The sequence below is a fragment of the Hipposideros armiger genome, unplaced genomic scaffold, assembly GCF_001890085.2.
Source record: "Hipposideros armiger isolate ML-2016 unplaced genomic scaffold, ASM189008v1 scaffold_481, whole genome shotgun sequence".
Lineage (NCBI taxonomy): Eukaryota > Metazoa > Chordata > Mammalia > Chiroptera > Hipposideridae > Hipposideros > Hipposideros armiger.
This window is the reverse complement of record NW_017731831.1, coordinates 168,927-184,790: the sequence shown is the minus strand read 5'-3', so window position 1 is coordinate 184,790 and position 15,864 is coordinate 168,927. Positions and strand designations below refer to the sequence as shown.

The window sequence follows — 15,864 nt, the reverse complement described above, 5'->3', positions numbered from 1 at the left end:
GAGCGCAATGATGGTGCCAACTTGGGCCAGTGAAGCAACGTCCTCCACAACTAGACTGAAGAACAAAAGGACAGCAACTTGTCTGTTCCCATCCCCCAATTCCCCAATAAAAAAATCTTTAAAAAAAAGTCTGCTGAAGGAATTAATTCTCCTGAAGAGTTTTATTTAAATATTTGTTTGCAGAAAGAAGTCTTCAACTTAATTTCATCATTATCATATTTGTTTTCACAGTACTTGAGGTTAATTTTAAGGACTTTTTTAAGAGCCTTGGCCCCAAGCCTGAAGGGAATACAAATTTTTGCAATTCTTGTTACCCTTCTGTTTTATGTCAAACAAAAACATGATGTATCTTCTTCCCAATTATTTGTAATTCACTCTTATTTATAATCCATATGTTTTCTTACCAGGCTATATTATTCAATAAAGACCAACTTTTCAAAAGGATTGCGTGAAATGCATAATATATCATTTTGGAACCCACAAAAAAATGACTCAATCTATAATTCAACTACAAAAAAAACCCCAAAAAACAAATAATCCATTCAAAAATGGGCAAAGAACTAGAATAGACGTTTCTCCAAAGAAGATATATAAATTGCCAGGAAGCACATGAAAAAAGGCTCAATATCGCTATTAGGGAAATGCAAATCAAAACCACAATGAGATAGCACCTCACACCAATTAGGGAGGCTATTATCTAAAAAACCCAGAAAATAACAAATTTTGGCAAGGGTATGGAGAAACTAGAACCCTTGTGCTTTACTGGTGGAAATGTAAAATTTTCCACAGCCACTGTGGAAAACAGTTTGGCGGTTCCTCAAAATGTTAAACATAGAATTACCATATGATGCACTGAATTAAAAGAATTGCAAACAGGGACTCAAACAGATGCTCTTATACTAATGTCCACAGCAGCATTATTCACAATAGCCAAATGGTAGTAGCAGCCCAAGTACCCATCAACAGATGAATGGATAAACAAAATGGTGGGAATATTACTCAGTCTTAAACAGGAATGAGGTTCTGATACATCCTACAACATGGATGAACCTGGAAAATATTCTGCTAAGTGAAATAAACCAGACACAAAAGGACAAATACTATATGATTCCATTTATTTGAAGTACCTAGAAGAGTCAAATTCATAGAGACAGAAAGCAAATGGTGGTTGCCAGGAGCTGAGGGAAGTGGGGTTATTGTTAATAGGTACAGAGTTTCTGTTTGAGATGATGAAAAAGTTCGGGAGATGGAGGGTGGTGATGGTTGCACAACATTGTAAATGCACTAAATGCCACTGGGTTCTAAACTTAAAGATGACCACAGTGGTAAACTGTATGTTATGTAGCGTTTACAATTAAAAAAAAAAGAACTAGACGTGTTCATGCATTTGGGAATTCACTACTTGTTGCCACTATTTCCTTCAGTCCTGTTATAGATAATTATTCTTTCATTCCAGGCAACCTGAAGTATTCACTGGTCAAACACACGCATGTGGGGAGAGAGAGAGAGCAAGAGAGAACGTGATCGAGAGAGACAGCAAGAGAGAGAGAGAGAGAGAGAGAGAGAGGAGATGAATGATGGATTTTCAAAATGAAATTAGGACCAATTTCCCCTTCATGGTGATGTCATCTCAAACCATATGAGGAGAAAGCCTCTCCTGGACATATAAAAGGGCTAGATTCTCCCAGCACCAACCTCCAGGGAGGGATTTAGAGCAGCAGTACAGTATTTCTTAGCAGCACTGCTAGTTACAGGATCCTACCCTAAGAGAAAAGGAAGTAGACAGCTATCAGGACTTACCCACATGGTTTTCCTAAATGACAAAAGACACCAGACAGCAGCTGAATGCTAGATGCCAAGCTAAATACGGAAGAATAGTAGAAAAACAGCAACAATACAACAATATGTTGTTTCATGCCTATTACATGATTTATTAAGAATCTGACTTTTAGAAAAGAAAAGGTATACAGCTGGCCAAGACTTGGTCACATTAGCATTGTTGTTTCCCTTACAACCTGAGACAACCCTATGAGCCAATGGAAGACTCTAGAAGGAATTCACGGATATCTAAAATCACTCCTGGAGCTGTGGTCTTGGTTACCCAATTGCTTGATTCTGTTTTATCTAGCTGTATAAATTAGGCTCTTCACTATAAGCAATGCAGATCCTCTACCTAGCTAACTCAAATCCAAGTTGATTACTTTTTTACCTTTTAATACCTCCCTCTACATAGAGTTAGCACAGAGTAAATACCTGTTAAATAAATGACTGAATGAATGGTCAAAAGTCCACTGTTCCAGTTGAATGACCTTCTCTATCTCATCTCCCAAATTGCAACCTACCATCAAAGGAAAAAAAAAAGCCTTAATGCATTAAAAGCATCTGTAAGAGAGGCAAAACCTCTGATAATATTTTACATTCACCCTGACTTCTCAAATCACCAGTATGACCACACCCAAAAGTGGAAATAGCAGTTCATCTACATTCCCTTTTGGGGCCTCCCCAAGTTTCCACTTTCATTCTAGTAACAGAGAGGAGAACGGGGAGAGGGCCACCTGTGTCTCTCCTTGGGAGTACCCAGAGCGTCCTCTTGGGACTAGAGCCTCATGTGTAATTCCCTAACCTCATTCTACCCTGAGGACCTGCACCTTAAAGGTCAGCTCAACAGTGCACATGAGTTAAGTCTTTCCATGCGAACAAAATCCCAACATTCCTGAAAAGAGTCAACAAAGATTTACCTTCCAGATTACTATTTTAAAGTGAGATTATCCTTTCCTGTTCTTCTGTCAGCTGCAAATCCCCAAACCTACTAGAATTCACTTAAAACTAATCTACAGTGTTTTCATTGGAAGAAAGCAATCAGGCAAGCTCTGACCCACGGAGCAGCTGGGACTTTTTTTTTTTTTTTTTTCTGAAGGTTTGGTTTAGTCTTTATTTTTCTAGCTGCTGGCCCTGCTAACATGATTCAGTGAAGGTCGTATTTAATCTCTCCAAGAAACGCTACCTAAGCAGTTCTTAGGTAGGCTTCAGTAAAAATAAAATTGCCTTGGCTCTGTGGATAAGTTTGTTGCTTCAACCCAACAGTTACAGCTGAAAAGAACAAATGAAGGCAACTGCAAAATACTATATTTGACTTCAAAAGAATGTTCGCTGCATACAGGTAATGGGCTGAGTGTTTGTTAATAACCAAGTTATTGTTAATAATTAACTAACCCAGCAAGAAAGCAGCAGCTCCCAAATGTTTATCTCCAGTTTATCGGCAAACACAGCTTACTTATATGCACGAGAAGGTATTAGTATCATTGGAACTTAAATGTCAAAGGAATGGATTGACTGATAAGATTTTTTTAAAGGCCTCAGTGCAAAAGAGAAAAACCAAACAATTTTTCACCCTGTGGAAGTGGAAGCCCTAATGCAACGTGACAAATCCCAATATTTATGTGCTGAACACATATACCACTAGGCTTCTAACACAAAGTAGATCCGTGCCATCCATCCCAAGCTGGAATTCAGCCTCCTCAGCTAACCTCTGCTTTACAGCTGAAAATCAAATCAACAACTATTTATCTAGTTCTTACTGGGAATGCAAAGAAATCCGACACGATCCTAGCTCTCAAATAACTTGCCATGTTGGTGTTATAAATAGAAAAATCCAAGGAATTAACAATTTTCATAACAGTTTGGGAAGCCAGGAAAGGTTCAAGATGTTCATGACTAATTGCCATAGGAATGGTACATTTGAGTACAGTGTGTTGCTTCTGAAGAAAGTCAGAGCATTTTATTATTTTAGGCTTAAGAGATCAGGTAAGGTTTGTGGGTGAAAACACAGGGCGATGCATGCAGATATGATCAAAACGGCCACTCTAACTCTGCTTTCCTTCAGTCCTTCTAAGTTTAGTCCCTGTGTTACTTTTCCCCATATTGTTCTTCACACCTTGCTTTATGTCCTAATCCCACACCATCTAATATGACAGCCACCAGCCCCAAGCGGCTACTGCACACTTGAAATGTGATCAGGCTGAACTAAGATGTGCTGTGGGTATAAAAGATACATTGGCTTTTGAAGATGCAGTATGAAAAAAGAACATTCATGATCTCATTCATGTTTTTATATTAATTTCATGTTGAAATGGTAATATTTTGAATATACAGGGTAACATAAAATATTATTAAAATTAATTTCACCTACTTCTTTTTGCTTTTCTAACATGGCTACTAGAAAATTAAAAATTTTATGTGGTGCACATTATATATGTTTTGGACAATGTTGTCCTAATCAGTACTTTCTTTTTTCTTTTTGGCTGTGCTTTGGCATTCTGCCTCTGACCTCTTCACGGCTATACCTAACCCTTGTTTTGTAACAATCCAAAAATGTCTCCAGTATCTATAAAGGGATCACAACTATTCTAAATTTTTTTCAGACAAACATTACAGATTTAGAGTCTTCTCCTGTTATGAAAAGTCAGAAGTCACACTCTGACTGAGGCATACTAAGTCCTTCTCCAATAGGAGATTGTATGCAGGGTGGGGTGGGGGGTGGATAAAACTTCCCTGGATTCTTCCATGTTCTCCTGACACATCTTACCACCTGAGACACAGGAAGGTATACTCTGTAAATATGGGGAATGTATATGATAGAAAGATAGGGAATGTCTGCATTCACTTCCTTTAGAAACATTTTGCTCTTCACACAGACACAAAACCTGGATCTGTGGCCATTTGTCTAAATTAATTGCTCTGATCCAAAAAGGTAATTAAACTTCTTTGTCTCCTCAAGAAGGCCAATTGGTGACAGCCCAGACTAGGTCCAAAGGTTAAGTTTCCAAGGTGCCAGGAAGACCTAGCTCATGAAATGTACATTTCAAAAGAGATGAAGCCCAGACCTTAGGGACACCTCCAGGTTGTAAAAGCCCTATACCCCAAAAGGTTAGGATGAGAACCCACAGAGTGCAACCCACACCCACATTGCATCGGTTTTCATAGCATCGCCTCCAGGTGTAGATATGGGGAACCAATGCGACAACGTCACTCTGGCTGTTGACTTGGCTGTAAAGATCAGTAAAGAACTCTTCTCGTATGCCAGTGTCTTGAAGTCTGCAGTATTCACATACATAAAGGACATTTCTGTGAAATGGGGTAACGGCTCAGACCCTTCACAGTTCTTGACAAAACAGCGTGTCCCAATCTCACCGAGGATTCATCAATCTAAGGGTCATGAAATAGCAAAAGTTGTGTCGGGATAATGGCACCGTCTATTGGCCCTGGCTCGGAAAGCCCTGACTCTAGGGCCTGGCTTCATGTATCAAAGCAGAGAGCGCTCAAGGATGGCCAAGTCCCATGCACAGCCTCCTCAGCCCATGCAATTCACTGGTCCCAATCTTACATTTACCAGAGGTGACGTCAGAGGGGACACTTTAGAATTGTCTTGAGACTATTTTTCTGGTTATAAAAGTAATTGTGCTGTTGTATTAAATTTGGAAAATACAAGTGCTTCAGGGGAGGGGGAGAAGCCAAATACAATCCCACCATCTAAATGTTTGCTTCTGGTTTTTTTTTTAATGATGTATATATAAATACACACATACATTTTAAAAATAAAATTAATGTCACAGTTGAATATCCTCTTTCTCCACTCAACACATAACACAAACATTTTCCCATCATTGAAAGCAAAAACATGAATTGGATAAGCTATCTATATTCATGGTGTGGATGTGCCGTAATTCATTTAAATGTGTTCCTATCATTGGGTATTTAGGTTGTTTCCAAGTTTTCACTATAACAAAAGCTAATTCTATAAACATCCTTATACATAAGTCTTTGTCCCATTTCTAGTTATTTCATGTGGGTAAGTTCCCAGAAGTAGAATTACTGGAACAGAGAGTTTAACATTTTTAAGGCTTTAGTATGTAACACCAAATTGAATTCCAGAAAGCTAACTTCAATGTACAATCCCAACTACAACATGGAGTGCCAGTTTCAAAATCTGCAGTTCCCAGTTACGGCATTCATACTTCAATGTTAACTTGTGCCATCTATTCTTCAGGGAAACACAGTATTGGCCCATTCATTCAATTCCACTAATTCCCTAGTCATCTCCTAAAACTTGACAAAAATAAAACAGCAGCAGGACGACCGGCGTAGAGGAAGAGAGGAGAGCCTAGGAGAACTAGCACAATATTTATGATGTTATCAACCTGTACCTTACTCTCAGGGCCCATGGTTGCCTCCAAGGGCAATTTTGGATTACGTCTGAGGCCTCAGGTTATATCAATTCCTCCATCCTCTCCAGCTCTAACACTACCTCTAAGGTGGCTTCAACCATGCCTTAGTGACAACCACTCAGAGCTTCTTGTTTACCTATCTAAAGCTGGCTAACGCCTAGCAGTTTTCCCATTAGACGTCATCCTCCTAAGGATAAAAAGGACTAACTCCAAAGTTGGAAGTGGAGGGCCTTCCAGAATTTCAACTTGCCCTTGAGTTAACTATCATTTAACTGGCAACTCGCTCCCACCACCTCTGAAATGCTTTCAATAACAGTTGTGGCAAGACAAAAAACCTACCTGCCCGATTCCCTCTTCTCTCTCTCCCACTCAATAATTTAGGAGGCACTATTCTACTCTCCACCTTATTCTGTTTTTTCATCACCTCATCCCCCAACTGTCACTTTTCAATGTCCTCCCTACTCTTGGTCCACCACCCCACACACTCACTAACATCCTAGCTCAAAGGTGTTAGGACACTATCTTCTCACCGCTATCATTTTTCTCGTTGTCTTCAATAAGTCTAGGGTAAGGAGGGAAAAAAAACTCTCTCAAAAATAACATGTTAGGGCCTGCCGGGTGGCTCAGTTGGTTAGAGCGCATGCTCTTAACAACAAGGTTGCCGATTCTACTTCCACATGCCATGGTGGGCTGTGCCCCCTCCCTCCCCCCCGCAACTAGATAGAAAGCGGCAACTGGACTTGGAGTTGATGGGTCCTGGAGAAACACAATGTTCCCCTTCCCCAATTCCCCAACACTGTTCCCTCCCCCAACTCCCCAATAAAGTCTTAAAAAAAAATAACACGTTAGATACTACTTAAAATAAAGTAATTTGTATGCAATTGTTTCTCACTTAATACATCGTCAGGAAATGGGAAAATCAGTAGGATCTGAAACTTATGGGTCCGGGGCAGTATAGTCTATCTATAAAGTATTTCTTTGGATTCTACAAAAACCTGATATTCATAATCTCAATAAGAACAAATTAAATTGCAAACTCATCTTTCCTTTGATCACATTAGGTGTGCAAGTATCAAATGTTTTCACAGATAGCAACAGCCTGCTAAGTACACCTGAAAGAAATTATTGATGAAAATTAATAGCAAGTAGTGAACTCTCAAAAAAATGTTTAATGAAAACTGGACAAGCTTTTATCACACAAAATCCTAAATTAAGATATTTTGTTGAACTGCATTGGCCTTGCCCTTGAGATAAACATACTTAGAATCCATCATCAGAAAGAACCGCATAGCCTTCTGTTTCTCATAAAAATGGGGACTACAAGGCATGCACACAGGGCACGAGACACACGGAGACATTTTTGCTCCACTCCAGTTCTTTCTTGCTTATCGAAGCTAAATACTAAATTGTAAAAGGGGGATATAAGCCAAAACAGAAAAAACAGAAACAACAAACAAATCCATAACTCTTCATGGCTTTCCTAGACAAGGAGACATACCCATAACACAAAGTCCTTCTTGCCCCTGCAGAATGGAAAATTCAAAGTTTCACAACCAGAACACTCATATCATTTTTGTATGACACACAATGTCAACATGGGCAGAGCCAACAGAGAGTGATTCCCTATTCAAAGCCTGGTCTAAAATGTGGATAACGGGTTCCATCTGCTTACCTTCCTGCATAACGCAGCCTCTGAGCCAATGAAAAACTAAAAAGGTTTGGCTCTGAGAAGAGATCCTTGATTCAGCAGTTCTCCACCTTTGCTCTCTGGCCTACACAACCTGAGGCACAGAGATCCAGGCCACACTAGTGAATATTAGAGACTTACTGAGGGGAAGGACAAGGGGGATTCCTTACGGCACACGAGTCGAGGAGGGGAAGGGGTTTTAGATCTGAAGGTTCCCGGGGGGGTTTCTAAAAGCCCCCTCCCCTTAGTGATTTTGATACACACACAAGTCCCATCCAGAGACGACAGAACTATGCAGATGTGAAAACTAAGGTCCAGAAAGGGGAAGTGGATGGAAAGTTAATAAAAAAGCTGAAAGTCAATCCCAGGCCTCTGGACTCTTGTGTTCAAGTACCTCCACTACAGGGAGCCTTGAACATGGCTGGTTGTCAGCAAACATTTAACAAATAAATGAAACATGGGCATAATGTTTCTGTTCATTTAATAACTGCCTGGGTTACCACAATGGTTCACATCCTGGGGTCCCTGGGTCCCCAGCAGAACTCAGTTACTGGAAGTAGGAAGGTCCAGGGTTAGTTCCAAAGCCTCAGGAAGCCTAGAAGGACTATGAGCGTATCTAAAACACAGCTGCCCAGCCTGTTTAAAACATCACTTTTTTGGCTGGAATTAAATCAACCAGATATGACAATGCTAGTTCTCTCAAGTCAATCAGGAGTTCTGAGGAACTTACGTGTTGCTGAATAATAAAAAGGAGCATATGAAGTATTCCTAACTGAACGCAATGCGTTTCAGAGACAGTGTCAAAAGATAGAGCTGGTGAGGGGGAAAATCATTTTAATGGGATCTCTGAAGGTAAAATGCTGGCAACTGTGGGCCTACTACAAGCATCCTGGGAGGCCCAAGCGGAGTCCTGGAGACAGGTTACAGCTCAGCCACAGGAGCCTGTAGGCTTCGTTTCCTGCCTGTATATTTCCCTTGGTATTTTATATGAAATATTGGTTTCAGGTTTAAATCTGGATCCTATAGATAATTTATCATTCTTTGTTGAAAAATCAAGATTTAATCAAACCTCCACACCCACCAGCCACCCCCATCATGAGGACCATTCCTCAACGTGGCCTTGGGCAAATATTGATCACACTCAGGCCAAAAGTAGGACACAAACGGGGCAGAAAGCCTTGACCTCCTACCTGAGTGGGAAGGAACACGGTGTCCCATACAAATGAAAAAAGAACTGACTTTATTATTAACCATAACTCACATTCCACAGCAATTTATTATTTTTATACACTACTTTGTGTATTTTATGTTATATATAAACTATTATATTTACTCTCACATATGTTGTCACATTATTTTCACATATTTAGTGCTGGGCACATGATAAGCATTCAATAAATGCAAGTTAACTGAGTCCCTTTAAAGATGTTATAGCAAAATATTAATATTAAATGAGGAAGGACATGCCTCTAATAATAATGAATTATGTCTCAAATAATAGTAAAAAAGATTCAAACTAAAGCACACTGAGTTTGTGAAGATCTTTTTCTGGTCTCCATAAATACAATCTAACTTTTCATCTGACAGAAAAAAAAAGTTCACTGACAATGCCATTATTTCATTGTTAAATACTTTGATGCTTTACATAAACCAGTTATTCGTGTTTAATTCCTGTTTATATATTCTACCATTATATATACCATTATATATCACATCAGTAAGTTCCCTTCTTGCTGAAAATTCTATAAGAGAAAGTCAGTATTTAATCCACAGTCATGATTTCCTGGCTTTTTAAATTAATAATAAGCTGGTAGAATTCTGAAAGTTAATGCCTTACACATTGGTAGATTGCTGTAACTCACACAACCTTCTTTCATACACAATATTTCCTCTGTTCCCAAAAACAACCTTATCAGATATACTGTTAAGTACCTCCCATAGAACTACCCCCAAATTGTATTTACTGCATTCATTTAGTTGTGTGCTGTCAGCTCAGCGCCAACTAGAATACAGTCTCCCTAGACACAGTGGTTCTCAACCTGTGGGTTGCAACCCCTTTGGGGTTCTAACGACCCTTTCACAGGGGTCGCCGGGTACTCGTATGTGGGCGTATCTGCATGTGGACCTGGAGAGGAGCGGTGTCTCGGTTCCTAAGACCATCGAAAATATGTGTTTTCCGATGGTCTTAGGCGACCACTGTGAAAGGTTGAGAACCGCTGCCCTAGAGTAAAGAAGTTGTCTTCCTGTTCCCCAGTTGAACACACAGAGCCTAGCACTGTGTCTGAGGGATAGTGAATGTTCTAGGGAAATTTATTAAATGAATAAATAAAGTCCCTTGTTTGCTTTAAGTCCTTTTTGGTATAAAGCACATAATGGAACCATGTCCCAGATACTACATTTAGAGTTCAGTGGTTTGTTCTCTATCAAAAGGAAATGTGTGAAAATGCTCTAAAAACAACAGAGTTTACACTTGAATAATACTAAGAGTGAAAGTACAATGTCCTTGGAAACATGAGACTGTCAATGAACATCAAACATTAAACATCCAAAGTTTCCAATTTTCCACTGCTAAGTTTAAACATCTTTAACTAGTTTTGTGTATTGAATATTTGCCTAATATAGTACTTCAGGAAGAAGAGTAAGAGACAAGTGGGGCCATAGTTCACAGAGCTATCAGGACTTAAGACAACCATTTGTTTGCCATAATTTGCTTCCAATTTAACACTTACTTTTGATTATGATGACATTTTTACAGGTAACTGAAATATGTGAACTTATCTCTAACTTTCCTAGGTCAACAGAAAAGACAACTCATTGAGAATGAAATATGTAAATCTTTACTATTAAGAAGCAGTTGCAAATTATAACAGACAAGAACTTTTTGATCTAAGAGGCCAAAATCTAACTTCTTACACAACTGGCTAAGTTATAAATTATAATCATTCACTAATGACAGTGAAATTCCAAACTTGACCACATCGATCAATAGATGTTCCAAGGTTTCCCCTTAGAAATGCCAGCTTAAATTCTAAATAGTCTATCTCCATACGTTTCCTAAGAAAAGACAAGTTTTTCTAAGATTTTTTTAAGGTTTGTATTTCCGCCTCAAAAAAAAAAAGGAATATGGGGGGGGGGCACTGGAGCGGGGGAGAAAACTACAGAAGCCTGAATCTGTGTGCCCCATGAAGTGAAACAGTGATGACCTCCAGGTCCCGGGGAAGGGAGCCTGCATCTGTCTAACATCAAGACCATCCACTTTCGGTGCTCCGTCTGTCACCAGACCCCTGTCTGCACCTGCCCTTGAGCACCAAAACACTGCTAGGTGCTAAGTTCCAATGTTATTTGAAATCGGTCTGAAAAGACATAAATGACGGCAGGCTTGACAGCAACCTTGGTTGATTCCTGAAAATCCACAACAGGAAATGTACCTATCCTCCACCTTCCCTAGCCATTCATCAAAAACAGACCGAGTCACAGCAACAGGGAGGCCAGTGGCAGAAGGCACGTGCCAGCATTTATCCTCATAGAGAGAGAGGCTGCATTTTCTCATTCCCTAACCCAGGTCAAGGAGCACTACCTACCACCCACACTGGAGAGAGGAGACTGAAGCGGGAAGGGGCGGGTGAAATGTCCCGGAGTTCCAAACTCTATGCTACGGGGTTAAAAAAAAAAAACAAGTGAAAGCCAAGCCGCTAATATGTGGCAACCTCTACTGCCAGTCCCAGGGGTCACATTTACAACTGATGAACAAGGGTCCTGGCTACACCGACTGACCTGGGCGCCTCACCTGGTGCCCGGACTACTGTCACCGCGCCCGGCTCCGGCTGCCGGCCTCCCCTTCTCCCCTGTTCCAATGGGGCAAGGGGACGAAGGCAGCAAACGCACCAAGACCTCGGGCCAAAGAGAGATGCCGGTGCGTCCTGGGGAAGGGGACAAGTTACATCCTGAAGCCCTTCGAATTTGGAAAGGCCCCCAGGCCGTGGCACGGAGAGCAGCCGAGGGCTGGCGGGCGCCACGACTGGCCGCGGCGGGCAGCGCTCGGTGGGCGAGCCCCGCCGATTAGGCGGAAAGGAAGTGGCGGCCGCGGCTTTGAACCAACCATGTTCCGCCGGCGGGCGAATGCCACTCGGCGCCCAGAGCGGGGTCGAAGGGCGCGGGGCGGGCACTCGCGTCCACGCCCCGCCGCGGCCTGTGCCCCAGGTTTCCCAGGGGGGCTCCGATCCCCCAAGTCTGCCAGCAGGGCGCCGCTCGGTCCCCGGAGGCTCCCCGCCCCCACCTCGCCCGCTCCGTAGCCGAGGCGGGTCAGGCCCAGCGCGCGAGGCCGGCCTGGGGGCGCCCGCAGGGACCCGGAGGCGCCTGGCGCTAGGCCGCGGCCGGGGCAGATGACCGCTAGGCGCGGCGCCCTCCTGGGACGCGCCGCCAGAGCCCCCCGCGCTCCGGGACAAGTGCAGCGACAAAGCCCCGGGGCCGGGCTGGGCGCTGGCCGGCGGGAAGGAGGACGCGGCGTCGCTCCCGAGCGGCGGCAGCGGTGGCCCAGCCCCCAGGAAGCCGGGCGCGCCGGCGAGGCCCGGCGCCCAGCCCCGCTCGGAGCCCGCCGGCCCGTTTGGGCCGCTGGCACCCGACGCCCCCCGACCCTTCCCGGAGCTCGGCGTGCGGACGAGCCCTGGGACTGCCGCGGGCCTCCCATCAAGTTTCCTTTGGCCGCGGCGGGAGGCGCCTCTCCCCTCCGGGGTTCAGAGCGCAGGCGGCCGGGCGGACGGCGGGTTCCTGCTTATTTACACTGAAGGCTGCCTGCGAAGTGGCGCCGCTGCCGGGCACCGAGCAGGACCTGCTCCCCTGCTTGGGACCCGGAGGCGACGGCGTCTGTTCACACGCACACGCACACACTTGCACACGACAATTTTGTTGTAAAAGGAGGCCCAACTCCAGCGAACCAGTACCACACACACACACACACACACACACACACACACACACACACACACACAACACCTGGGGCGCAGAATCACACAGAGCAGGTCTGTGTCCATGGAGCGACCTTTCCGCATCTGCAAATCCAAAAGTGAAATTAAACCTCCACCAACCTCCTCCTCCTCCTCCTCCTCCTCCCTCTCTACCTCCTCCTCCTCCTTGCAGCCTCAGCAGCCCCAGCAGCAGCAGCAACAGCAGCAGAACCTGCTTCCCCTAAAATCAGATGATCCATAACAGCGCCTACTGTTCTTCCCAAAATCGGCATTAATATTTATGAACCCCAGCATCTTCCGTCTGCAAAACACTGTGTCAAAACATCAGGACACCCACACACACACACACACATATCTCCCCTCCAGTTCTCATCAACATGCCCCCCGAGAAAAACACACACGCACAGTCACAACTATTATTTGAAAAATGTTACCTCTCAGTGTGCTTTGTCACGCTACCAATACAATTCCGCAAGGTTTAAGTGTTGCTAGGGTGTGTGAAATGGAAATGAAAGCCCGTCAGTTGAATAATCGCAGGAGCAAAACTAAAAGTTACTCCCCGGCTTGCCTGAGAACAGTCCAGATCGAAAGCAAAACAAGGAGAGGAAACTGCGAAGAGCCGAGGCTGGAAATCCCCCCACCCCCCGCCCTCCTCCCTGCCGGCCTGCCTCCCTCCCTCCCTTCCCCTCTCCGCCCTCCTCTCTCCGCCCTTCCTCCCCCAGTGTTTGTTTCAAGCTTGTGCAACCGGGCGGGCGGCCCGGCCGCGAGGTGCGGAAGTTCGCCGCCGCTGTTCATTGGCAGGCAGCGCGGCTTTCATCATTTCTCGAAGTCAATTTCATTTTCGCTTCCCCACGTCGCGGCGGCAGCGGGAGCAACAAGCGGCTGCTCGTGAGTCTGTGGTTCGCGCACCGGCGTGCGAACGCTCGCCGAGCGAACACGCGAGTGGGGTGGGGGGTGGGGGGGAACGGGGGTCCGGAGGCGACGGGGCGCGAGCTTGAGTTCAGGCGAGAAGCTAGTGGCTGGAGGAGAGGAAAGCGGGTACCCGACTTCTCATCCTAAGGGTCGCCTGAAGGTTGGGAAGGAGGGAGGAAGAGGGCTTCCGGGGAAGCACAGGGTCCTTGCCATCCAGTTTGTGGGGGCAGGTGTCCATGGTATTTAGAGCCGCTGTTTCCAGAGTGAAATAAAATTCACTTTGTAACACTACCCACTTAAGAGTATTAAAAGGAACAATTAACTGACAAGACAGTGTTACTTCATATTAATGCAGGAACTGGGCCAGGTGACTGGCGTCCCGAACCTTATTGGAAACCTTATCATCATTGAGGGGTGTAACCGTTTGAGGAGCCGCTGCCATCTCTACCACCACCTGGTGCTCGGCTTTCCACCTAGGGCGATAAAGAAGGCCTTCCCCTAGTAGTAACTCAGCAGCCGCACACTCCAAGAACTGAGTTATCGCCTGTGCAACATAAGTTACCTTACTTATTGCAGGGTGAGATGGGCGGGGACATGAGTGAATTTTAATTAAAGATGTCGTGGTCATGGCTGGTCCAGGAGAGAGGCGTTATACTGTAGTACTTCCAGCCAGGTTCAAGTTTGACCTCTGTAACTTACTAGCTGGGCATTCTTGGTCAAGTTGCTTAACCTAAGGGCTCAGTTTTCAACGTTGTAAAATGGGGGTAAATGAAAGAATGCCAAGAATACAGGTACAGTGGCTGTCCCCTTAAGGTACCTTAGCTCAAACTAATACAATTCACTTGGGACCTAGTGGGTTTTGGTCCTTTACTTTGTCATAGATTCTCATCTAATTGTACCTGCTTCTTTCTGCCACTTGCAGCCTTATCAGGCTTCTCCCAAACTTCTCTACCCAGAGAAAGTCCCTTCCTGCGATGCCATAGCTATTTATATGTAAACACTTCTTTTAAATCATAACTCCAACATCCCTCTTTGTCACAGAAGTATTGAATTCTGTGGACTGGAAAAAAAGAAAGTACCCAAATAAGCAGATGCAGTGAGGAGACAGGTGAGAGTTTAGGATTCTGTTTTGTGGTGGTCTCAGAAATAGATCTCACATACATTTGTTAACCTCTGTCATATAATCCGATCTGACATAGCCACTCAACTTTCTAATTTCATATAGCAATGACCACTACAGGCCATTAGAGTCACTATATACAAACTGTAGGATAGTTGTCAGTCTTCCCACCCATGGACCCAAATTAAAAACCCAGTTGTCATTCTTGATGTCTTCTTTCCCCCAACATACAGTAAGTCCTCATTAACATCGTGGATAGTTGCGGAGACTTTTAAGTGAAACTACACATAAAGAAACCAATTTTACCATCGGCTAATTAACATAAACAATAGCATCTCATCAACATGATAACGAAACAACGTTGAACCAAATGAACCGAACTACATTATTCAAGGACTTGCTGTACTCCCAACCAGTAGTATCCTATTTGCCTGTGCCTCGACCCGGCCCCTTTTCCTTCCCATTGTGTGACCTTCATTTGTTATTGCAGGGAGTGGCCTTGTAACTGTGCTCCCTGTCTCCTAACTCAGACCCCTCCAGGCTAGCAACCACACGGCTGTCCAAGTTAAGTAGCACTTTAACTTCAGATAAGGCTCAATTCTCCTAACTCCACCCCTCAATAAAGTCCATAATATTTGACAAGACATGTAAAGTCCATTATAATCTGGCACCACACTCCTTTTCCAGCCACATTTCCTGCTACTGTGTCCCACCAGCCCTACACCCCTCCCTTGTCAAACCAGTTGTGTTCGTTGTTTTATCCTTAGCATGGCACCCAGCACAAGGCAAGTACTTGTGAATTAATCATTACTTGTCCTTGATTCTCATAAAATATGTTAGACTTGATCAGAGTATTTATTTTTTAATATAAATGTAATTGGTATTTGTTGTACAGAATGCACAAAATACAGAGAAGTTAAAAGAAGAAAATCCGCCTGAAATCTCAACAGTCAGGAA

At 43.8% G+C, this 15,864-nt stretch overlaps 1 protein-coding gene across 4 annotated transcripts in view; it reads right to left on the bottom strand.

Annotated features, from left to right (window-relative positions):
* IRF2 (interferon regulatory factor 2) overlaps positions 1–13,521 on the bottom strand; it is an 87,049-nt gene extending 73,528 nt beyond the window's left edge. The window contains exons 1-2 of one of the 4 annotated variants that reach the window (XM_019666958.1): positions 13,310–13,521; positions 2,254–2,338 (exon numbers count right to left, since the gene is read on the bottom strand). The gene's annotated coding sequence lies outside the window, so the exon portion shown is untranslated. Of the gene's footprint in view, positions 1–2,253; positions 2,339–11,698; positions 11,789–12,903; positions 12,980–13,309 lie in introns of those variants that run through there. The other 3 variants (XM_019666954.1, XM_019666955.1, XM_019666957.1) reach the window with 3 other exon arrangements.
* Between the last annotated feature and the right edge of the window lie 2,343 nt (positions 13,522–15,864).